General features: G+C 34.3%; 1 long non-coding RNA gene across 4 annotated transcripts in view; it reads right to left on the reverse strand.

The window, feature by feature from the left end:
- Window positions 1-3,720: 3,720 nt before the first annotated feature.
- LOC143239059 (uncharacterized) overlaps window positions 3,721-26,953 on the reverse strand; it is a 251,545-nt gene continuing 228,312 nt past the window's right edge. The window contains exons 1-3 of one of the 4 annotated variants that reach the window (XR_013021008.1): window positions 6,050-6,091; window positions 5,364-5,433; window positions 3,721-3,943 (exon numbers count right to left, since the gene is read on the reverse strand). This is a non-coding gene — a long non-coding RNA (uncharacterized LOC143239059). Of the gene's footprint in view, window positions 3,947-5,363; window positions 5,434-6,049; window positions 6,092-26,953 lie in introns of those variants that run through there. The other 3 variants (XR_013021007.1, XR_013021006.1, XR_013021009.1) reach the window with 3 other exon arrangements.

Consider the following 26,953-nt stretch of genomic DNA (forward strand, 5'->3'; position numbering starts at 1 on the left):
TTTTCTTCTGCACTTAACTAAACCTGTAACCCGGATTAGTTTGAAATCCCTTTGAGAAAACATCTTGGAAGTGATCTGTAGTAAATTTTAGTAGAATAAATAATGTTATTTATTGGCAGAATTTTGAAACTAAACTAACAAATAGTCCTTCCATTTGTAAGCAACATCAATAGATTAAAACAATTTATAGATTATATGCCAGTACCTCTGAAAACAGAATACATCCAAGATAATAGACAGAAATAGAATATCGTAAATCAGATAAATATTTAGAAATATTTAGCGCCTGTCGGGTGAAAGTGGGTTTTCTCGGGGTACTCCCGTTTCCCCCCACATCAAAATCTTCAGGCATTGGATTTCTAGATCCCAGCCCAGGCAACCTTTTTGCCAGACCCAGAATCGGGCCGTTTGATTTGATCTGAACTTGAATGAATTACATTCATGTTCACATCTACCCAACTTTTTCTTTTCGAGACAGGTCCCGACCTTTCCTTCTTTCCACTGCTACCTTTGCCTCCACCCAAAAGACCATTTAGTGAGACATTCCCCACCCAAAAAGTCAAGAATAATAACGATAATTAATTTATTAAAATAATAATTAAAAAAAAAAAACACCACTTAATCCTAATAACAATCCACGAAAGGGGACGAAGAGGAACTACAAAGTTCCTGAACACCCCAGTTGGAGAGAGAACTCTTCGGATTTCTCTCTCTCTAAACTGAACCCCTGCCACGTTAGTTTAGTTTTAGTTTAGCACTAAACTAGCAGTACTAGTATTTCTAATATTCGTTTATCCGATTAGACATAATGTTCAAGGATTTAATTATTTTACTGATTTAAAAATAGAATTACGTTTAATTAGGAGTTATATTACAAATTTTGAATACAAAACTAATACTTAAGGTGTATGTTACAACTTAATTTTGGTGTTAAAAAGCCTGATATGGCCAGGTGGTTAAGGTAACCGACTCAAAATTTGAAGATTGCGGGCTCGATTCCTTATCCCACCCATCATGCTCGCTCTTTCAGCTATGTTGGGCATTTCAGTGATGTCGAGAAAACCCACTTGTACAGAAATATATATGCAAAAACGGCTCGTTTGGGTACAGCATTACATCCACCACTATACTGGTACAGATATGTAGAAGACACGGTTGCGGGATTCAGATCTACAGAACACACACTTAATTTTTACAATCACATTAACTCTATACATCCCAACATTAACTTCACATGCAAACAGGAAGAAAGCAATCAAATATCATTTATTAACCTCAAAATTACAAGAACTGACATACAATTCAAAACAGAAATCCACCGAAAAATCACCCATACTGGACTATACATTCCATGGGACTCAGCACATGAAACAAAACAAAAACTCAACATACTAAGAAACCAAATAAACACAGCCATAAAACTATGCTCACCAGATAAAATTAACGATGAATTAGACAAAATAAAACAATACTTCATCAACATCAATAAGTTTCCTCCACACACCGTAGAAAACATTATACGCACACACCTAGACAGAAAGCAAAATCAACCAACTAAATTAAATACAGCTGACGAATCAAAAAACCATGAAACCGTATACTGCTGCATACCATATATTCCCGACATCAGCAGACAAATAACCAACATTTGGCAAAAACTAATAACAAAATATGACATTCCAGTTAATACCAAATTTATTCAAAAACCCGGCACAAAACTGATGCCTACACTATGTAAAAACTAGACTGACAAACACCACACCAACATTATTTATAAAATACAATGTGATAACTGCCACGCCTTCTATATTGGAGAAACAAGTAGAAAAATGGAAACCAGATTCAAAGAACATAAAAGTCACCTTCACACGTTTTCGAACACTGCAAGTCAAATAAACACAACATAACCATAGAAAACACTCAAATACTAAATAAAGAAACAAACATAAACAAACGTAAGATTAAAGAAGCCTTACTTATACAACAACTTAAACCCAAAATAAGTCAATATAAAGGAACGCCTTTATACCGATATTAAATATAATAAAATTATATATTCAAACATCTAACACCAGCCTCTACATTCCGACACTTAGTTACACAACCCCTTCCAAACATGTGGCCAGCATCCGATCAGTTACCTCTTTCTTTCTTTGTGAACCTGACGATGACCGAAGAAGGTCGAAACGTTGTTCGCTCTTCTACGTAAAATATTTTCTCAACCCAAACGAGCCGTTTTTGCATATACATGTTGGGCATTATTCGTTGGTAAAAAAAGTAGTCCAAGAATTGATGAGTAATTATCTTGTCTTACGTTGCAAAATTGGGAACGTCTAGTATAAATAACCCTCGTGTAATTTTGCGCCAAAAACGAACATAAAAGAGAAAACGTCAAATACGATTTATTTTACTTACCAGAGGGTAATAATATAGAGTTTGAAAATAACCGATTAACTGCTATTATAATTATCAACTCTTTTAAAACTCCGTTAAAAGTTTCCAATGATATCATATCGTAATGAATGTAATTTTGATATTATACAAACTAATTGAGCTGAAAAGGCTTGATTTTATTACACAGAAAATGAACTGCTGTTAAATTTTCTTTGAGTACAGTTGTTTCTTGTAATAAGCGGTCGTTTTACAAAGTAGGATATTCTCTCTTAACCTGAAGATTACCTAGGAAACGTGGTTCTATTCTTATCAATAAAAGTGTTGATACCCATAATAGCCATTCTGAGATACAAAGGCAGACATAGTATTATTATCATTGACAAAAAATATTATTTCAAGAGTTGTCTTCCTACACACCAGACGGAAGCTAATTTTTGTGAAGAAATTTACCTCAACTAATATTGACTTCTTACATTTTAATCAAATACAGAATTGGTAAACACTATATAAATATTGTTCGATTTGTATTTTCAATAATCAGCTAAATTAACTTCGAGTGAACGACCAAATGAATGTCAGAATTAAAGTTTTGATGATTTAGAACATGTGAAATTTTGACCAAGTTATTTAAAATCTTCCATAAATATTAACCGAAACAACTTAAAAACATCCAGATAAAACTATCTTGATTTGATACATTAAATTTCATTATTTGTGTAATTATTGATTTAATACCTTCCAACGTACGTGGAAGACAACTAATATAACCTATTACATAACCGAACTAAGAAACTAATTACCAATATTTGTTATAAAATGTGTTATTTCACCCCTTTTTAATATGTAATATGTCGTTTGAGTACCTACATCTCAGACTTCTGGGTTATATTATTTTAACTTCTATTACTATTATTTTATTACTTTATGTGAGACTGGCGAAGGTAGGATAGTAAGGTTCTACTCCTCACCTCCAAAATCTAGAGTTCATTTTTACATCCCACATTATAGTCTCTACACTGGAATTATTTCAATTTGTATACCATTTTTTTTATATCTGTTTTGGCTTGTTTTTGGTTATAACAAACTAATATTAATCAGAGGTTTTGATTTCCTGTTTTTATCTCAGTCCTTAGTTTTGATTCATTTAACTTAACTCTTCAGTATTAATATTCTAGTTACACACACACACATTTACCAGTTGAGCAACTGGTAAGGTGGAGAAGTTGTATTACTAAATTCCGGGTTTCGAATTCTGTGTATTTACAACTAAGATAGATCTTAGTTAGCTTTGTGTTTAACAACAAGCAAAAAAAAAAAAAAAAAGAGTTATTTGTATTATTTACTTTTTTATTGATAACAAAATTCCATATGGATACTAAATTATCCCCAGAATATATCGCTTCCTTCTACACTTTAAACCATAAGCTTCCTTTACTTCCAGTTCCAAAACTTCCACTTGCAGTTCCACCTGCAATACCTCCACTTTGAGCTCCACCTGCAATACCTATACTTTGACCTCTACTTGCAATACCTATACTTTGAGCTCCACCTATTAGAACAACAATAGGAAGGAGGAACATTACAATGAACAAAATTTGTTGTACATGCGATGCAATCTCCGAAATTCACCACTAGTTTAGGTAGTAAACAAAGTGACGTCATTAGAATATATATCGCCCATTAAATTTTATAATGATTTTTAAATTGTCACTGTTTATCTACTTCTGAAGCCTAGCTAATAAACATTATATTCATAAAACTATTAAAATTACGTCAATACCAAGATCAACCGTTAATGTTACAGAGCACGTCACAAAAAAGTCATCTTTAACAGTTACGCTAATTTGACGAGTTTGTCAGTAAAATCTATTATTATTAATCTATAAACCAATCTACTTTCTTGTTTTCAGAATAGTATCTTATAAATAAATTTCAACTTTCCGTTGCGTCACTAAAAGTACATAAAAATTATCTATAAAAACACATTAAAGTAATTCTCCGTTGGTTAGCTTGCACACTAAATAGCGTATTTTACGCCTTAGTTAGAGGTTACATCGTAGAAGACGAACCCTAAAAAAAATTGACTTTGCAACACTTTGATATATACTTTACTTTCTTTAATTTACTGAGTAAACACATATACTCTACAGTATATCGACAATATTAGTTCAGTTGTGTGTTTTATACTACTGAAGATACTTGTAATTATTAAGTAGTGACATTACGTTCTGTATGATAGGCCGATTTGAGAAGATCCCAAGCTAACCTCTTGCCTTAACTCGTCACTTTTGTCTTGGAACACTCATGGGGATTTTAAGATATTTTGAAAGAAAAAATGTGCGTATTACATTGCATAAAATACGGTATATTGTTCTCACGGCTGTGGATTGTATGTCATAACAAACATGACCACAGCACAAGATCAATCATCTAAACAGCTGTCGTATTAATGTAATTAGTATTTTATACACTCGTTAATTAACAACAAAACACATCTGAAACAATTATCTGTTATTTTATTGTCTATATTACTTACTTTCAGTTTGATATTCAGTTGTAGCAACAAATGCAATTTAAATTAAAATATTTACTTTAAAAGTTAAAAGAACAAATTTTATAAAAATGCATGGTTGTGTCACCCTGTGTTGCTGTTTCACACATGTAATCATTTTGAAATAATTTAATTTCTCACTTTAAATTGCTGTAAAATATATAGTCGTCAAGAAAAGTATATTATTTTTGTACAGTATTTCATTGTAGATAATATTCTAGTGTTTGGATACACGTTGTTGTTCTAAACTTACTTTCATTAAATATTATGTTACAAACCTCCGTTAATAACAAACAAGAAATAAACGTTGTGGCAGTTTCTTAAACGATAAAGACAAACGTAACTTACAATTGATATTTCTATCATACCATTTAAACTGTTTGTATGAATTCAGTGTTAAAAGAATTTATAATTTCACCTGGAGATGATTCCAACAGTGTTGTAAGCATCAAAAGTATAATAATTGTTGTAGACTTCATTTCTCCGATCTGTTAAAATCAGTATTAATGTAGTTAGTGAAATGTAACTTTTAACGAAGCCTAAAATAAAAGCTCGAAACTTAGTACAGCCTATGAATTCTATATCTTACTAGCTTCATATATATTAGAACAGAGGTATGTTTTACAAACGGAAGTAGAAAGTTACAATAGACACAGGTTCACGATTTATCAGAGACACTAAAACCATTATAATAAACTGGACATGTAATGTAAGATTTCTATACGATAAAAATTACATTTTGTAAATACCGTTTAACAACAAAAATGATTTTATATTGAAATTTTTCTCTTGATTGAGATTTTTTAAACTTAAAACAAGAAAGTAAAAAACTTCTTTATTAAAGAAAGTTTATATCCAAGAACAATACCAGACAGATCAACCAAAACACACAGAAATAAAGTTTAACAACGCACAGAAAAACGTTGAAGTTACCCTGCCTGTGGTAAAATATCGACTTGTGAAATGAAAACAAAATATTAGTTTGTGTTGACATGATAAAAATAATTATTCAAATAAGTACTTCAGATCTGTACTTAGTTTAATATTCATTATAATTACTATTATAAAGAAATACTCTCAAACAAGAAATAAAAATTATATTACCAAGGAGTGTTCAGTCACCAGGCACTGCTACTACGTTTTATTAGAGTGTAAATATACAGTTTGACTACGGTCCTGATACTCAGCTTATATTGTTGTATTTTTAATGAGATGCACAGTTCTGAGAACATCACAACCAATCAGAATGTTTCTAGTAACATTGACGTGAAGAATAAATTACAGTATTATAGAGACATGCAGAGAGACAGACTGAGCCAATAGGAAATAGTGAGTGATTATTTGTTATTTACATGTGATACGTTTCTGTTAAGGTGGCTCATGTAGTGGTGGAATAACTTTGAAACTGTAAATGGAAATAAAGTTGTGTGATTAGGGTAGAAAAGATAGTAACATGTAAACAGAGGAAAACTATTTGAACCCCCCGCCGCACACACAGTTTACATATAATGGATATACACCAATAGTTTATATATCAGTGATGACGAGAAACCCACTTGTTGAGAAATTTATATGCAAAAACGGCTCGTTTGGGCTGAGAAAACACTTTACATAGAAGAGCGAACAACGTTTCGACCTTCTTCGGTCATCGAGCCGTTTTTGCATATAAAGTTTATATATCAATAAATCGTGTGGGACACACGTAGCTATTGTAACATTAGAAAAAAAACGACCCTCGATGTGCGATATTATAGCCAAAACGTAGTTATTTTAACTTTAGAATACACATGTGTCTGTAAAGACATTTCTGTTATTTAACCGTAAGTGTACAGGCTAACTAAATGATTTTTCTATCCTAATCATGTTGACACGCTGTTTGTTACTGACACAACACCTACACATGGTTCACTGGGATACAGCGGTAAGTTTAAGTAGTTAAATGGTACACAACAGAAACACCATTGTGGCTTTGTTCTTTAAACAAACAAAGTGTTCAGATATTTATACTGTTCTGTCACAGTAACAAAACATTTTGTCGTTTATCTTTATTGGTATGAAACAAGAAAATCTTCACAAGCAGTGAATATCAGAAATATCACGATATGATTTAAGTATTTTAGTTATAATGTTGGAAACCTACAAAACCTTAATTGTATGTAACGTATATGGACATACTTTGGTTTTGTTTATTTTACTCAGTCATAAAGAAATAATGTTAAATAGGTTTATTTAAAATGCATATCGGTTCAAGATTTTTACGTTTCAACTTTGACCTCAACCTTGGTTAAGTAAACAAAATATTACAATTAATCAAAAGAACCAAAATTTGTTACTAAAATATTTACAAACTATTTAATAATTGGGAAAGGGAATATGAAACAGTACGGCAACAGTGAAAATAGAAGAATACTTGAAAACAAAAAGGAATTATATTCTAATTACTACTTTATTACACTAGGTGACGCTTTTTAAATTTTTTGTAACTCGTTATGAAGTTTATTACATTAAACATTAAATACATCTCTAAACTTTCTTTTCTAAAATTGGTTGTCAAGGAACTATGTTAACCCTATTTGATACAAACGTAACGTAGGGCTCCAGGTTACAAGAATAACATATTCCTCATAGTTCCAAAAGAAGAAGACACCGTTGTACACGGTAAAGTCATGTTCCCTCGGACAACAAAGAAAATTTATATCACTTTCACGAAATAATGTTCTATACTAGTAACGGTCAGAATTAAAACATAAATACAGTTGTGGCATATTACTTAGAAAATGTCACTAGTTACTGAATAAATAATTAACATCAGCTGGAGAATAACTAAAGGTATGTCATAGACAAACATCAATTTGAAAAATGCCTTAACTTATTTCTATTATCAGAAAACAAATTAAACAAGAGGAGAAAATAAGAATTACAACTCAACATATCTTAGTATCTTGTGTTGAATATTCGATAATTTTTATACCTTCCTGTTCTGTTGTCCCCAGAAAGGAAAGTACAATTTAGGAAAAAGTGAAAACAGTACATATGAAGACAGTCTTTTCATTGTACTTGAAAGTGTCATTCTGCTGCGAACTGCTATTAATAAAAGGGCGAAGTAGTTGGTAACATATCATATTTTCTTTCATGAACTGACGAAAAATGTAAAACAAGTTTCCATTGTTATTGTTCAAAATTTGGAGAGTCTCGAATTTGCAAACTGTTAAAAGAAAAAATACATAAAACTGAAATGGGAAATTATATATAAAATATTGTTTGTTTGCTTTGAATTTCGCGCAAAGCTACACGATGTTTGTCTACGCTATCCCTTCCAAAATTAGCAGTGTCAGACTAGAGAGAAGGAAGTTAGTCATCACCAAAAACCGCCAACTCTTTGGCTACTCCTTTATCAACGAATAGTTAGTTGCATTTACCATTACATTATTATGCCCCCACGACAGAAAGAGCGAGCACGTTTGGCGCGACGGGAATTCGAACCGGCAACACTCATATTATGAGTCAAACGCCTTCATCCACCTGGCCATGCGAAACCTGATATACGAAGTACAGAAAGTGTTTGAAACGATGAAGGTAATACTGGCAGACTGCCAAGAAATACAAGAGATTGTAGTGAACAGCCACGTGATGAAACAACATTGAGAGAGAAATGGCTACCTTTCTGAAAAACACTTGGTTTGAAAACTGGTGGATATATCATTCTTTATCATAATTTATTTTTATAGTTGAAATCATATGGGATAATATGTTTTTGCTTAATTTTTAATAAAATAAAAAGTATTCATGTAAGAACATTTAAAAGTTTTCTCCACACTGTTTATTATCCAACGAACTAAGCAAAATGTCTGTTTCTAAGTATCGTAGTCCAAGAAACAGAATACTCAACAGTTTCTTTCACATCGTCTTCTTGGACTACTCTCATCTAAACACAAAGTGGGATCTGACTGTCACTTTTGTAGCGTACCCAAACTCCTCGTACTGCGAAGGGTAATTTTGCGTTAAAGTTATTCAATATCTAATTGTATGTTCTTCCATTAATAAAACTTACGTTACTTGCGTACAATATATTTGGCTGTATAGTTTTTATTGTAATTAAGGGTAAACAAATTCAAATAATGGAAAAAGAATTTCATAAAACTTAAGAATCATATCTGGGCATATTAACCAGTTGGTCACATAAAGTAAAACCCTAACAAAATGAGTTTCATAAGTATTTTGTTAAAACCACAGGAAGTATTACAAAGTAACGTGATATTGAAACTGGGAAATTATTAATATAAAGAATGGACTTTTAATTGTGTCTTCTGTGTTTTTACCCTGGACTAGAAAGCCTTATACCATTATTATTATTTACCTTATCTTTATGAACAAAGAAGAGAATCATGTTTAATTAGTTTTTACTATGATATAATCATCTGTAAAAAGTGTTTTATCACGGTATGTAACATAAATACGTTACAAAATATAATTTTCCACACTGAATATATCTCGGTAATTTAAAAACATTCTTCTTGTTCTAGGAAAGCCAATGTTTTTCTAATGTTTCCTTTCGTTCAGCCGAGGCAAACCTTGAGGGTTCAATTTCTGTTGTAGCCACAGTTGATTTAGACTATTGTACAGCTATAAACCTTGCAACGAAGAACAAAATTATTAGTTTCATTTGTTACTGTAATGATAGTAAATTCCGTATAAATATCTTTGTCCATCAACTTATTTACTGTAGATCTTGAATATCAGAAATATACAATAATATTTATAATATGAACCATGATGAGCATCTAAATTTAACATTCACCCAGAATATATATTTTATAATACTTTTGTTCCTACTGGTGATTTAATTTTAATAACTGATTAAATCCTGCCTTATTTAACGGTTAATTATGTTCCTTAATCTACAGAATGTGATAATTTACCCGATATATCACGTGCCACTTGTTATGTTTTTTAGGCTTAATGAAAGAAAATTCGGAGTATAATATTTTACCAGAAATATCTTTTGAAATGTTTGGTAAACATCTAATATACCTTGTAAATATTTTATTAACCTCTAGAATCTGCCATTTTGTAAAGTTAAAGCATCGGAAATTATTAGAATTACATCAAATATTGTGTTTGAAAAAACAGCACAGTCACAAAAAATTCAATCAATCACTGAAGTAGATTAAACATACCTAGAACATAAAATTACTTATTATTGTTCTTGTTTCTATATTTATACCAACTATAAGCGTACAGGACTTGTCGAACAATATTTTTTGTTTTGTTGAATTTCGTTCGAAATTTGCAGTCTCTAATTTTGAAGTGTTTAAGTAGAGAGAATGCAGCTTATAAAAATCACCTACCATCAACTATTAAGTTACTCTTTAACAACTAGCAGTCGAGCTGATCGTCACATTGTAATGTCTCTGAGGAGGTAAAATGGTGAAAATATTCGACGATTTGTTTCTGTCCAACGACTGCCAATTGAATGTCCTAACCATCAGAACATACCTGGTTGAGGACAACTGTGGGACATTAATAACCTGTGGTACAAATGTGAAGACTCTTCTCTCACCACCGACAATATTCTATGTCATAGGAAATTTTTGTACATTCTATTAAATCTCCAGTTAACCCCATTTCCTTCACACATTTATACACACTTATTAAACAACACCATCAAAGTTTATTCACAAGAACTTTTCAGAGACATTCTAAGAAATACTAAAACACGGAAGCCTAGAAAGATACATCCAGTGTATATAGAAGTATAAATTCCTGTTTGATCTTTTATGTCACAGTATAACAGGCAGGTTAAGTCTAGGAAGATACATCCAGCGTATGGAGAACTATAAATTCCTGTTTGATCTTTCATGTCACAGTATAACAGGCAGGTTAATATGGATTTTTGTGTTTAATTGTTTTATATTGTTGAAGCCACACCCTATTTGACAGTCAGTCCATAGAAGGATGGTGTTTAATAACATGTATCGATGTCAGCCTTCAAGTATGCAGGGTTAAGCTTCGACTTTTCCACTATTCTCAACTAATGCTGTTACTTGTATCATCTATAATGTTTTAAAGAAAACGTCTTGGAAATGGTCTCTAGTTAGTTTTATTGGAATAAATAATGTTATTTATTCGTAAACTTTAGAAACTAAAATCAGAAGTGACCAAATGCTTTATCTGTTTATAAGTCACATCAACAAATTAAAACAATCTATAGTTAATGATGTCATCAACACATAATATTGATAACTATTATCACTGAGGAATAGGACACCGAGTATGAGATAAATCTTACAAAATATTTTATACTAAACTACTAGTTCCACTGTACTGTCACTATGTTTAGGTAGAATGTTAAGAGATTTAATTATTTTATTAATTCAATAATAAATTTACCTTTAAGTTGAAGATTTATTAGAAATTTTAATTAAAAAGTTATTAATTATCACCTGTTACAACTTAATTTTTGATATTAAACACAAAACATCAAATGTAATCTTATTTTACTTACCAGAGGCCAATAATATAGCGCTCTGCTAACGAAATATATTTCTTGAAAATATGGCGTTTGATAGCAATCGAATTAGTACTTTGAATATTATTAAACCAGGCCCTGAAGAGTCAGGTGATTAAGGCAGTCGACTCGTACTCTGAGGATCATGGGTTCGAATCCCTGTCACACCAAGCATCCTTGCTCTTTCAGCCGTGAAGGCGTTATAAAGTGACGGCCAATCTCACTATTCGTTGGTAAAAGAATAGCCCAAGAGTTGGTGGTGATGACTAGCTGTTTTCCCTCTAGTCTTACACTGCTAAATTAAGGACAGCTAGTGCACACAGCCCCTTCGTATCTTTCTGAGAAATTTAAAACAAACAAATTACTAAACCTATCATAAAACTCAGTCACAAATACCTAATAATATCTTCTTATGAATATAATTTTGACATAATATATACTAAAAAAACTGTTTTATTAAACATAAAACGAATAACTGTTATACGTTTTTTAACAACAGTAGTTTTTCGAAAACTAGTAGCCAGTAGACTTGTAATAAACAGCCGTATTTGTTTATTTTCTTATACCAAAGCCACATCAGACTATCTGCTGAGTTCATCAAGAGAAATTAATTATTCATACATTGGTTAACTTGATACAAATGTTATTACACTCCGCTCATTTTAAGATGTTTATTTTGAATAATGAGCTAAATTAACTTCAAGTGAACCAGTGGAGAACCAGATGAACATCGTGGTTAAAATGTTGATGATTTAGAATATTTATAATTTTTACCTAATTATTTAATAACTTCAAAAACAATTTCGGAAACAAACTCATAAAACATTCAGTTGAAACATCCTTGATTTTAATTGACACATTAAATTGTAATTATTTGTATAATTATTGATGTATCAATATTTATACAAATTATATGTATCATATTAATATTATGTGTCATAATAATATGTTGTTGCTTGAATGTTTAGTGAGTTATTGTTTTATCTCTAGGACCAATCTGCATCACCTAATAACGAACTATAGATTTGTCAGTTCTCACACTTGTTGCTGGATCACAGGTGAACCATTAAAATTTAGGAAAAATATAATGTTAACATTTAACCTTTCTGATTGTACTCACGAGTGGGTCACAGGCAGATGGAGAAATGTAAAGTAGCCAGTTACTGTCGTGTTGTTAGAATACATTTACAATTGGTATATGTGTTCTGAAAATTTACAGTAGGTTACAATAACATGTAGATTTGTTGTCGTTTTGAATTAAGCACAAAGCTACACAATGGGCTATCTATACTATAAAATGTAGAAATCAATAGCTAATAGTGTGTAAAATGTCTAGAATGCAGACCCTGGTGGACCTTTTATTATCTATAATATTGTAATTTGTATATTACGACACAATAGAGAATGTTCATATTTAATATTTAACGAAATATAAACAAGTACACATATAAGAACGTTTAAGTATCTTGTATAACATCTTAAGAACTAAACAAACTGTCTCATATATAACGTGTTGAAAGAAACAAACAGCTGACACATTTTAAAGATAGGTAGATGTTACTATAAAGTATTTGTACTAACAAAATAAATTATAATTACAGTTAACCAGTAGATGAGACATGAACACCATGTGTTCACAAGAAGAGAGTAGGAATTATCATCAATGTCTGTTTACAAGGACATCCTGAGAAATACAAATACACCATCAATGTCTGTTTACAAAGACATCCTGAGAAATACAAATACACCATCAATATCTGTTTACAAGGACAACTGAGAAATACAAATACACCATCAATGTCTGTTTTCAAGGACATCCTGAGAAATACAAATACACCATCAATGTCTGTTTACAAGGACATCCTGAGAAATACAAATACACGATATAGCAGACAGGTTAACATAGACGTTTGTAGCTGAAGGTATTAATATTATAAGGTGTTTAACAGGGTTGAGCTTTGTATTTTCTTTTGTACTTAGCTAAACCTTTTACACGCACAAAGAAAAATTCCTTTGGAAAAATATCTCTTGGAAATGGTCTGTAATTAATTTTATTATAATAAATAATGTTATTTATTAGCCGAATGTGAAAACTAAGCTCATAAGCGAAGAAATAGTTCATACATTTGTGAGTTACATCAACAATCTAAAACAATCTATAGATTATGTCGTCATCAATTCCTAACATTGATATCTGCTGGAACTATGGAATATAGAATATACCCAAGCTAATTGTTAGATAAAAATAGAATACTGAATATCAGATACATCTTAGGATATATTTTATTCTAAACTACCAGTACCACTGTATCGTGTACCCTTTCTTTAGTGTTTGATTTTAAAGTTTTCCTTTTTATTTAAAACATTTCTTTCGTTCAATCCAAATTCAGAGATTTATCGAGATTTTTTATCCAAGGAATACATTTCTCCAACACCAGCAACATTGGTTTGAAATCCACTTTTTGGTATCAGTTCCTTTCCTCCAAATTAAGTTTCTTCATAATATAATAAAACAACATCTAATGTTTATATTCCTTATATCTCGTGTGTTACTTCACATTTATTGTACTCTGACCTGCTCTGTTCTTCTTCTCTTCAACACATTTGTCATCATGTTGTTGTTCTTCAACTTGATGTTTTAAAAATATTTGAAATTCGTCTTTAACGTTAGGCTGTAACCTCTAAACTCTTTCTTATTTAATAAAGACTGTTACCAAAAATAAAAATATCTTCACCATTCATCCAGGAAGGTTACTTTGGTTATTCTCACCTTTTCTAAGGATTATAATTATGCTAACATATTTACATCAGTTGATATGTTCTCCAGTTGCTCCAGGGGCGAAAAGCGTTATATGTTTAACTGAATTTAGCACTGACAAACTGATAATAAGTGCAAGAGACCATAGTGAACAAATAGATGATAAAACAATTTGTTACAACAATATCTAGAGAGACATCTCTACTTCTGTAAAATACCTGGTTTGTAGACTCTGGTGGACACATTATTCGCTGTAACATAATGAATTTTTATTCATTAAATAAAGGTAAGTATTCATGTAAACACATTAAAAAATCTCCTTCTTATTGCCCAACATCTGTTCCTTCATCTACAGAATACTTTTTATATCACATATGTTACTTGTTACATCTGTTTATACTTAATGATCAAGAATTCGGTGTGTAATATTTCATTCCATATAATTTAAACTTTTTAGCAACAACTAAATTAATAAATACACAGTTTCTGATTTTCCCATATTATTGAGTGTTGGAAATCCCTTGGGTCAAAATATTGTGTTAAAGCTTAGAGGGCAGTACAATCGCACAAGCTTTACGGAAGTGTGTGTATGTTTCTTATAGCAAAGCCTCATCAGGCTGTCTCCTGAATCTACCGAAAGGAATCGAAACCTGATTTTAGCGTTGTAAATTTGTAGACTTACCAACTTACCAGCGGGAGACTTTTATGGAAGTATTTTAGCAATATTGAAATCCGGAGAACATTGTCTTATTTTTATTTAACGAGTATTGAAAGTTACAACTACACACATGAATTCTTAAATAATGTATATAATTATCATACTTTAAGAAGTTAATTTTTGCTGTTCCCACTATGGATATCGAAACTATTTTTTCAGAATTGTCAACTTTTCAGAACTTGATTGTTTTGAAAAGACTTCTTGACTGTCACAAGATTGTGAATGACAAACAGTCACAATGTCATATGTACTCATATAAATGAAGAGTGAACATTCTCGCAGTAATTTCATCATATCAGTTAAGGTTTCCTTTATTGTGAGCGGTGGCCCGGCATGGTCAAGCGTGTTAAGGCGTGCGACTCGTAATCCGAGGGTCGCGGGTTTGCATCCCAGTCGCGTCAAACATGCTCGCCCTTTCAGCCGTGGGGGCGTTATAATGTGACAGTCAATCCCACTATTCGTTGGTAAAAAGAGTAGCCCAAGAGTTGGCGGTGGGTGGTGATGACTAGCTGCCTTCCCTCTAGTCTTACACTGCTAAATTAGGGACGGATAGTACAAATAGTCCTCGAGTAGCTTTGTGCGAAATTCCAAAAAACAATTATTGTGAGCGAATTAAACAGGTCCCAATAAATGTAATCAATAATCGTTCTGTAAAATCATTACATATCTCGCGCCTTTTTATATGTTGTCTTGAATTGGCAGTCAAGGTGTTAACTAACCTCCTTTTTTTCAATTTTAATTTGTTTTATACAATTTTAAATACATTAATAAATTTCATGAATTCTCGTGTTAGTCCAAATAATGTACATAAACGTTCATATAATTCATACGATTCAACTGTTTTATATTAATAATTCAGCATAATAACTGCATATCTGTTTTGCTGAACACGTTGTTGTACTTCCTGATACATATTTAGAACACGCGTGTTTCAGCCCTTGGCTGTACACAATCACACTTGTACTTAGTTTTATTGGAAGTTTGCCAGAACTGTCTTCATCGTTTCGAACGACTTCTACACTTTTCGTATTACAAATATCTTTATGTATTAACTGTTTCACAACTCTTTGTTTTCATAATTTACACATCGGAAACACTCCATATCCAGCATATTAAAAATACAAATTTGGTTTATATTTTTTATTGATAATACCATTCCCAAGTGAATACTCAAGTATCATCAGCATTAATCGTTTTCTTTAACATTTTGAACCACCAGCTTCCTGCATTTCCTCCACGTCCAGTGAAACAATAATAGGTAAGAGGAACATAACAGCAAACAAAATTTTCTGTACATTCGATAACATCTCGGTAAGTCCCCACAGCTTCAGTCAAGAACAAAATTATGTTATAATAACACATTCCGCTATTTTTAATATTCCATACTTTAAAATTTATAAGTACAGATCTTACAAAAAAAAAACATGCGTTGGTTCTCGATGTCCGAGAGGACCCAGAGATCCATCGGCCTGCCAAGGCAAGGCAGCCAAGACGTCCTGAGTGCCTCACAAGGCCAGGCGGCACATGTCAGCTTGCCTCAACAAGGAGGCACAGGCTTCCTTCAGACCTGCTCCCAGGACCTAGTGACAGACTTGACAGAGCAGAGCCCCCAGGCAAGGACAATCAACGCGTCTCCAACCTCATCCTCAGCAAGGAGGGAAACGTTGAACCTCCACACATCAGGATCCCGAGAAACTGGGACAAAATCCCAGAATGGGGTGAGAAGTGCCCGATGGTCGGACACGTTAAACGAGACATTCCCAACCTGGTGAACTGCAGCTCTGCTGAGGGTCTGCCGATTGCCAGGTGTTACATAGAACCTGTCAAGGCGACAAGAAATGCCCTAACCAGTCCAAGTTGCCACAAAAGCAAGCCCACACAGCACACGCCAGACATCGGGAAAATCGAAATCCGAAAGCACCGCACACAGAGACCACGTACACCGAACACCAGAAAGAGGATCACCTCCAATCTTGTCGAGATAAGGATCCAAGACGCAGTTGAAGTCGCCACCAAGGACGATATCGGCCTGTATAACCATGAACCTGTCCAAGCCCGAGAAGAAGGCCTCCCACTCCCCAGGCTGTGCAAGTGTAGAGACATTGACAAAACGAATCTCACGACCTCCAGCGACAACATCAACGCACACAACTCGTCCCTCAGCATCACTATGTAATGTGAGGATGGTGCCATTAAAATGCGGGAGAATGAGGATTCCCCACACCCCGTGCACGTGTCGTGCCAAACGACCAGAAGGAACAGACAGGATAGCGAGAGGAAAACGAAAAGTGGACCCTCTGAGAGGCAAAAGGGGCTCCTGCAAAATTATTGCATCAACCACAAAGTGGTTGAAGAGGGAGAATGTGCAGAATTGTTTAACAATCCCAAACATTCCTGGATGGTTAAAGTAATGCTGGAAAAACCCATCAACCAATCCGAGGGGAGGAATCAGTGACTGTTGCTTTCACTGGACAGATTGAGACAAGGGGCGAGTGGTTCTTGAGGCCACCCGACCCCATCCCCTCTTTGCAGCTGCGGCCACTGGCATCCGATCACCGCCGCTGCACAACAGGAACATCCAAATTGAAGTCTGGAAAAGACATGGGGCTGCAGGACCCCCGCTCCCCCTGATTCTTCTCTCCCAGCCCCGAGAGACTGGGAAAGTCAACCAAACAGTCGAAAGAGCCAGGTGATGGGAACTCGTCCAACGTCGGGGTCGGAACTAAAATGGCGTCGTGGGAGAGAACCATAATACCCACTAAGTCCGAGGTCTGGGCTGGGGTCCCATAGAACCCCTGCCACATCCCCGTTGGGGAAGCCTGGGACACCTCGGAGGCACCATCTCCCACAGCCGACCAACCCTTAACAGAGGAGGGAGGACCCTCCTTGCAGGATCTCACCTCAACACGTACTGGGGTGGTTAGGGCGTGGGGACTTATTACAGCCCTCAACCCCCTCACCACCCGATACAGAGGCCCGAGTCTTCATGGAGACAGGGGACGCCCCAGCATTACCCGGTTCGTCCAGATCCCCCTCAGGAGCCTATCCAAACTGGGACCAGTAGGATGGGCTGGAGCCTCCTCAGAGGTCCCCTCCACCCGAACAGCTCCAGAAGTGCTCCCACCTCCCCAGGGGCTGAAGCCTTCTCAACTTCGGTGGGTGAGACCCGGCCCTCTGCAGGGGACCGAGATCCACCCTCCCGGGACGCACCAGCTGCAGGAACAGGCGCCCTCTCAGAGACCCCACTTTCAGGAGCCGTCGATAACGGGGGAGGAATAGGTGACGCCCCAACCAGTTTGTTCTTCTTTACGCGTGGCCGCCCTGCCACCACAGCATACGTCGCCACACGCCTCAGGCAACGCGAGGATGTGTGACCACCACGACACACATCACACTGAACAATACAGGCACTGTCTTCGTGTCCAACGGCCAGACAAATCCCGCACCTCGGCATCTGGCAAGTATAAAACATGTGGCTTTCGAGGCCACAACGTTGACACATCCGTTCACGGAAATGAAGTTGGGAACCAGCTTCTTCATGTCCAGACAGACACGCCAGTTCTCGGTACACATATTTGGGCGCGTCTGGTCGCCTCATGTTTGATTATGCGAACTGACCCATACGCCGACAATACGTCCTTAACGACGTCGTGAGACAGTTCAAAATGGGTCGACTGGAGAGTTACTAATTTACTATTTTGTGCAGCAGGCTCCACAGACACCCGCTGGTCCCCAAAGAAGTCTTTGTCCAGCAGAATCCCCAGGGCAGTGTTTAAGGTGTCAATTATCGCCGAGGGTAGCGAGGCCGCGGGCACCACTAAACGGATGGACCGCGGCCGAACAGATTTAGGCCGGATGGCCGTAGGAATACTGACCTACAGTGTAGTAGCACACACACAAAAATGGAACACTCCTACACTACACACGACCTATACAATACTCGAACAAAGTATACGGACTTAATACGCTACAGCACACAGTGAGCAAACACATAAACACCAGTTTCGGGCACAGGGAATGACGGCAACAAAACAACGTATCATCAGTACGACGGGGGGACCGTCACACAATCAGAAACTTCTACAATGTTTTGTTGGAGTGTAAACATAGAGTTAGACAACGATCCTGATACTTAACTATTATAGTTGTATTTTTAATGAGATGCACAGTTATAAGAACATCACAACCAATCAGAATGTTTCTTATAACAGCTGACGTCAAGAATCAAATAACAGTATTACATAGGCATGCAGAGAGATAAACACTGAGCCCAGAGAAAACTGGGAGTGATTACTTGTTATTTACATGTGATACATTTCTGTTAAAGTGACTCATGTAGGGGTGGAAAGACTTTAAAACTGTAAGTGGAAGTTGTGTGATTAGGGTAGAATGGATGGTACCATGTAAGTAGTCAAAACTATTTGAAAACCCTCACACACAGTTTACATATAATGGATGCACACAAGTATTTTATATATCAATATAATTGTGTGGGACACACGTAGCTGTTGTAGAGCTGGAATAAACGAGTCTCGATGTGCCATATTATATCCAATACTTAATTATTTTAACATTATAACACACCACACAGGTGTCTATATAGATATTTCTTTTATTTTAATAAAAGTATACAGGCTGCATAAATGATTTTTCTATACTAAATCATGTAGACACACAGTTTGTTTCACTGTTAGAACTCCCCGAAAGCTACACGAGAATTGTCTACGCTATTCGTGAAGCTGTGTGATGACATAAGAAAGGCTGATAGTCAACATTATCCACCGCCAACTCTTAGTTACTTTTTTACTTAGAAATTGTGGGATTAACAGTTATTTATAACGCCTCTATGGCTAAAAGGGCCAGTTAGGTTTAGGAGATGGGGATTCTAGCCCCAATCTTTAAAATTCGAGTGGAGCTCTCTAATCACCTGGCCATAGGGGGACGGTATACATACAATGAGTTCAGTGTGACCACATACTCCTGTTTGTCACATGAAAGAAGTCATTTGTACCGTTTTGTAAAGATCTACAGTTTCAAACATCTCAAACTCTTACCTGGTTATTTGTTATGGTTAATTTGTCGTCTTCTTTACTTGTACATATTTAGAAAACTTCGAGATTAAGAAATTTTCTTTTTCAGGGATTGTCAGGGGTTGTTTTGTTCAAATAAAAAACAAAAATATTTTAAGTTGTACTGTAACATCGTGGTTTATGTGAAGATTTATGAAAACAATCATGACTGTAACGTTTACAGGTTTGTTGGTTTTGAGTGGCGAAACTTCAAGGTAACACAGCTAAAGTGAGTGTGGAAAAACACCACGAGCCAGGAGATTTTATTCTCACGAGCTCATCAGCTCTCCGCTTCAGAAAAGACACGCACGACAAAGACCGATTTATTTAACGTTAGTCACGACAATATATAGATTGATAACAATGTAACGTGACAAGAACATCTTTAACATTAACAATATTTGACAGAACTGTTGAACCTGTAATATAATGTCTGTGTGATGTTCAAACTAGTGAGTAATGAAAATTGGCTGAGGGTTGTAAATGGACATGAAATATAATACTTGAACAGTAAATATTATAACTTTCTAACAGAGGGCGTCATTTTTAAAAATTATATATTGTCATTTACAGCGAAACATAATTAACACTTTGGACCATAATGTGTATTAATTTTGTTTATCTTTCATAAATGTTTTTTTTACAATGAAACCCACAACTAAATATTAAGAATAAATTGTCATGTTTTAATCTAAATAATCAACACTGGTTTATATGTGACTAAATAATAACATTAATTTTAAACATCTTGACTTACACTTATTATCAGACATATTTACAGCGTAAGACATTCAATACAATGAAAAACACATTATCCATTATTTACCAATAATTGAAATTCGAGGTTCAACTATATATGTTTTAAAATGGACTCCTAACCTTAAAGTGTCTCGTTACTTAATAAAGTAGATGTGTTGTCTGTTGTTAATCACTACACTCTAACACTGCTATTCATTTTTCATCATTAGCTACATAAAATAAGATACTAAACGACTTCCTATTCTTTGTAATTTATATTTTGTTTATAGTATCAACTTTTCGACAGTTCAACTGTATAGGATTCTAAATAGACTAACACCAGAAAAACACATTGTTATATAACAGTGTAAGAATATGTTTTGTATGTAATAACTGGTGCATTATAATACTGTAATACTTCTGTATGAGAGACGTTTAATAAAATACCAAATGACTTCCTATACTGAAATGTTTGATTTGTTTTGGTATTGAGCACAAATCTATACATTGGACTAGCTGCGTTCTGCCCCCCATGGGTATCGAAACCCGGATTTTAGCGGTGCTTCCTGAATTTTAATACGTTGGTTCTATTTCAGGTTCCGACGTTTAGGCAATTACATGTAACATGCTATATAATCAAACTAATAAATTAATTATCCGTCTGGTAATAATTCAGTATACAGGCTAACAGACGTAACACTATCTTTGTTTCGGTAAATTAAAACTTCCTAATTTTTCAGCTATAAGTCTCTTGCTTTCAACAGTTTATTGAGTACTGTTTCATTTACCATGTTCCTCCCACTTCTTAATTATCTTAGTCGAGGTTGTCAGTGTTTGTACAAAATATATTTACATGTCTTGATATGTTCACCAGCTGTTCCAGGGACGGAAAGGTTATATGTTTAGATGAAGTAACTACTGGGAGACTGCTAATAAGTGACTATAATGAACACATTGATGATGAAACAATATGTTACAACAATATCTAGAAAGAAATAGCTATTTCTATGAAATACCTGGTTTAGATTCTGGTGGACATGTTATTCACTGTAATATGGTAATTTGCGATTATTTTTTTAATAAAATAAAAACAAGTGTACATGTAAACACATTTAAAAATCTCCTACTTACTGTCCAACATCTGTTCCTTCATCCACATAATACTTTATACAATACGTAAAGATTGTTTCTTGTTATTTGTGTTTATACATAATAACACATAATTTGGTGTATAATAATTTATTGCTCATAATTTAATTTTTTTCGATAAAACTTAATAAAAACTCAGTTTCTGATTTTACCATTTTGTCAGTTATTGGAAATCCTTAGGGTCACAGAGGGCAGTACAATCGCAAAAAACTTTACGGAAAAGTGTGTGATTTTCCAATAGCAAAGCCAAATCGGGCTATCTGTTGAGTTCACCAAGAGGAGCTGAACCCCTTATTTCAGCGTTCTAAATCCGTAATAAATCATGGTGGGATGGGTTGACCAGTGCATACAGCAATGTTATCCGACGATAGACCCAATTCATACAACTGCGCTTGTATACAAAGGCCAAAAGGAGCTATTGCAGATGGTCTGTTCTGAAAAAGCATGACGTATCGAGGAAGGAAAACACAACCCTAGGTACATGCTATGCACTGGAGAAGTGCGAAAAGGTCCGGAGCAAAGCTAAAGTCCCTAATGATGAATAGGGTTTATCATCTTCAAGGTCGAGGTTTTGGCAGAGCCATAGACCAGTGACCTATAGTCTAGTTTTGATCGAATAAGAGCACGATATATCTTTAGCATAGAACATCGATCTGCTTCACAAGTGGAGGAAGAGAGGACATGAATGATGTTCGGTGCTTTTGTACATTCGTTTCGTAGCTGCTTGATGTGTTGTATAAAGGTCAGCTTACGGTAAAAATTAAACCTAAGGAACATTATCTCACAAATCACAGGTAGCACAAATTCAGCGATAAGGAGTTCAGAATCGGAGATAATATCCCATTGGCAGCAAAAATGCATGTAAACGAGTTTAGAGAAAGAGAAGTTAAAACCGTTTTATCTGGTTTATTTCAGTAAACGCTTGAGGACAATCTGTACCTGATGCTCAGTGTCGTTCATGCTCGAAGACAGACATAAGATATGAAAATCATCGACATAGATCCCACTTGCAACAGTATGAGGGAGGTCATCATTGATGGCCTTAATGTTGATACTGAGAAGTGAGACACTCAAAACGCAGCTTTGAGGGACTCCAAGTTACCGTAGAAAGGAACAGGAAATTGTCGAACCTACACCAACGTGGAATTGCCTCTTTATTAAAAATGTTTGATAAAAATTGGCAAATGACCACATAACCCATGTATTTGGACGTCTTGCAAAATGCCATTCCTCCATGTCCTGTCATAAGCATTCTGAAGGTCAAAGAATGTTGATACAAGATGTTGTCATTTGAGAAAGGCTTCTCTCATTGACGTTTCAAGTCAAATCAGGTGGTCCACGATGAAGCGCTGTTGTCGGAATCTACACTGTGTGGAGAAGAAAATGTTGTTTGATTCGAGGAACCAAACAAGACGAGCATTAACCATCCTCTCTTAGGTCTTACAGGGACAGCTCATCAAAGCAATTGGACGGTAGTTTGAAGGAATCTTGGGAACTTTCCCAGGTTTAAAGAAAGGTATGACAATAGCCCGGGGCCAGGCATCAGGAAAACATTCTCCTGTCAGATCCCGTAAGAAACAATCAGAAGAATAGCAAGAGATGTAGGAGATAGATGGCGCAGTATCTCGTTGTGTACATCATCAGGAATGGAAAATTAATCTGATACACAAAACTTTCCTTCAATGGAAATTTTTTTCCCACACCCACTTCATGGTCGTGGTGGAAGAAGAGTCAAGACACTTGTTCTTGTATTATTACCACAAATTATGAATGTACCACAGTCGGACTCGACCCGGTATATCATGGTGGTTTCGACACTACTGTCAGTCGTATGAAATAAACATATCGTTGAATATTCTCATCTTTTAGCCGTTTTGGGGAGATTATAATTTGGCGATCAGCTGAACTGCTAGTTGTTAAATGAAAGCCTAGAAGTTGACGGTAGATGGTTTTAATAAAATGCCTTCTCTCTATTCTAACACTTCAAAATTAGGTACGTCTAACTAATCACGAGATTCAATAAAACAAAAAACAAATTGTTTGGCATGTCAGGCACGCTTATAGTCGGTATAGTCATGAAAAGAAAAACAGTTATTAGATATTTTACGTTCTAGGCATTTTTTAATCAACTTCAATAATTGAGTGGAAGTTATGTGACTGTGCTGTCCTCTATCTTTCAAACTCAATATTTGATATAACCCTAATAATTTCTAACACTAACTTTACAAGATGATAGATTCTGGTGGTTAATATTCTAAATACAACATATATTAGAATGTTATAGAACATTTGAAAAGCAATTTTAAGTAAAATATTATACAGGGGAATTTTATATCATTAAGCGAAAATAGAAGTAACAAGTAACATGTGATACATAACGTAAATTATCGCATTCTGTATATGAAGAAACATAATTAAAGGGTAAGTAAACAGGATCCAGTCATTTATTAAAACCAAATCATTAGTAGGAACAAAAAATATTATGAAAGTTTTATTTTTGGTTAATGTTCAATTTAGATGCCCATCGTGGCTCATATAATAAATATTATTGTACATTTCTGATAGTCAAGATCTACAGTAAATCAGATGGTAAACAAAGATACTAATACGGAATTTAATATCAATACAGTAACAAATAAAACAAATAATTTCGTTTGTTTGTTGCGAAGTTTGTAGCAGTACAATAGTCTATATCAACTTGGCTACAACAGAAATTGAACACCCAAGGTTGCCCGGGGCTGAACGAAAGTTAAATCAGAAAAATATTGACTTTCCTAGAACAAGATGAATGCTTTTGTATTACCGAGATATATTCAGAACAAAAATTATAAAGTATTTATGCTACATACCGTGGTAACACATTTCCAAAAGATGATTATATTATAGTCAAAACTAATTAAACATGATTCTCTTCTTTGTTCATGAAGATAATTTAAGTAGTGCCATCTATTGGTAAAATGGCATAAAGCTTTCAAGTCTTGTGTGAAAACTCAGTACATGTTATACCCTTTCATAAAATACCCTTCCCAGTATTTCAATATGTTCACCTTAACTGCAATAAAAACTTTGTGCTGAATAGATTGTACACAAGTAACGTAAGCATGATGACTGGGAGAACATACAATTATATATTGAATAACTTTAACTGAAAATTACTCTTCGCAGTATGAAAATTTGGGTACGTTACATAAAACACATTCCCTGCTACAATGTCAACTTTCACAATAGATTATGATAATGAATCAAATGTCAACCAGTCAAACTAAGTATTTTACACAAAAGTAGCCATTTGTTTGTTTGTTTTGAGAATTAAGCACAAAGCTACACAATTGGCTATCGATGCTCTGCCGAGCAAGGGTATCAAAACCCGATTTTAGCGTTGTAAGTCCGCAGACATACCGCTGAGCCATTGGGGGGCAGTAGCCATTTCTCTCTACGCACTGTTTCAATACATGGCTGTTCATTGTGGTCTCTTCTACCTGCAGGCAGTCTCTCAGTATTACCTTCATCGTTTCAAATACTTTCTGTACTTTATATTACAACTATCTTTAATTTCTTATTTAAGTTTTATGTTGTTGTTTTTCTTTTAACAATTTACAAAACCGAGACTTTCCAAATTCTGAACAATAAAAAATGTAAATTTGTTTTATATTTTTCGTCAGTTCGTGAAAGAAAATATAATGTTACGAACAGCGTCGCTCTAGTCTCAATAGCTCTTCCCGCCAGAATGACACTTTCCAGTACAGTGAAAAGACAGTGTTCATATGTACAGTTTTCACTTTTTCCTCAATTCTACTTTTCTTTTTATGAACAAAAGAACAAGGAGATATAAAAGTTATCGAACTTTCAACACAATATGCTAAGGTATGTTGAGGGGTAATTCTTATTTTCTTCTCGTGTTTAAGTTGTCTGATAACAGATAAGAGTTAGGATATTTTTCAAATTGATGTTTGTCTATGACATAAGTTATTCACCAGGTAATGTTAATTTATCCGTTAAGTACTGAAATTTTCTACGGAATATGCCACAACTGTATTTATGTTTTAATTCTGATAGTAGATAGTATACAACATTATTTCGTGAATGTGATATAAATTTTATCTGTTTTCCGGAGGAACATGACTTTGACATGTATAACTGTCTTTCTTTATTCTAACTATGAGATGTATGCTATTCTCGTACCCTGGAACCCTACCTTACGTTTGTATCAGATAGGTTACCATAATTACTTGACAACCATTTTTAGAAAATATAGTTTAGAGATGTATTTAGTGTTTATTGAAAAAAAACTTTCATTACGAGTTATAAACGGTAAAAGAGCGTCACCTAGTGTAATAATTTAGTAAATAGAAAATCTTTTTTTTTATCAAGTATTTTTTCTATTTGCTGTCATTATTAATATTTCCTCTCTCATTTATTAAATAGTTATTAAATCTTTTCACTAGCAAATTTAGGTAGCTTTGATTAATTGGAATATTTTTTTTTTTTACAAATAAAACCAAAGTATAATCATATACGTTACATAAAATTAAGAATGTCTAGTTTTCTATAATTATAACCAATATGTTTAAATCATATCTTGATGTTTCTAATATTCACTGGTTCTGAAGAAGAGTTGCATAAGAATAAATAAAGAAGAACAACAGAATGTTTTATTTCTCTGACATGACGGAACTGTATAAATATCTGAAGACTTTATTTGTTTGTTGTAAGAACAAAGCCACACTGGTCTGTCTGTCTTGGGAATAATACACAGATTTTAAATGTTCTAACAACTTAAACTTACCGCTGTGTCATAGGGGACTATGTGAAGGCATCGAGTTAGCGGTTTTAGAATTTAGCTTCAATAATTAAAAAAAAATAGTGAAGGTAAAACGTTTTCAACCTTACCTTAGTACTTAACGACAATAGCAAAATGTAACATCTTAGAAATCATAAGGCTTTGAAGACAAAATAAACTTGATAAGACGTGTTGTGTAAGGAAAGAAACAGTAAAACTGTTTTCCACCGTCCCTAATATTTAGTTATTGACCACAGGGAATAAAACCAGTCAGTAGCACCTTCCAAT

This window comes from Tachypleus tridentatus, chromosome 13, assembly GCF_004210375.1.
Source record: "Tachypleus tridentatus isolate NWPU-2018 chromosome 13, ASM421037v1, whole genome shotgun sequence".
NCBI classification, from domain to species: domain Eukaryota; kingdom Metazoa; phylum Arthropoda; class Merostomata; order Xiphosura; family Limulidae; genus Tachypleus; species Tachypleus tridentatus.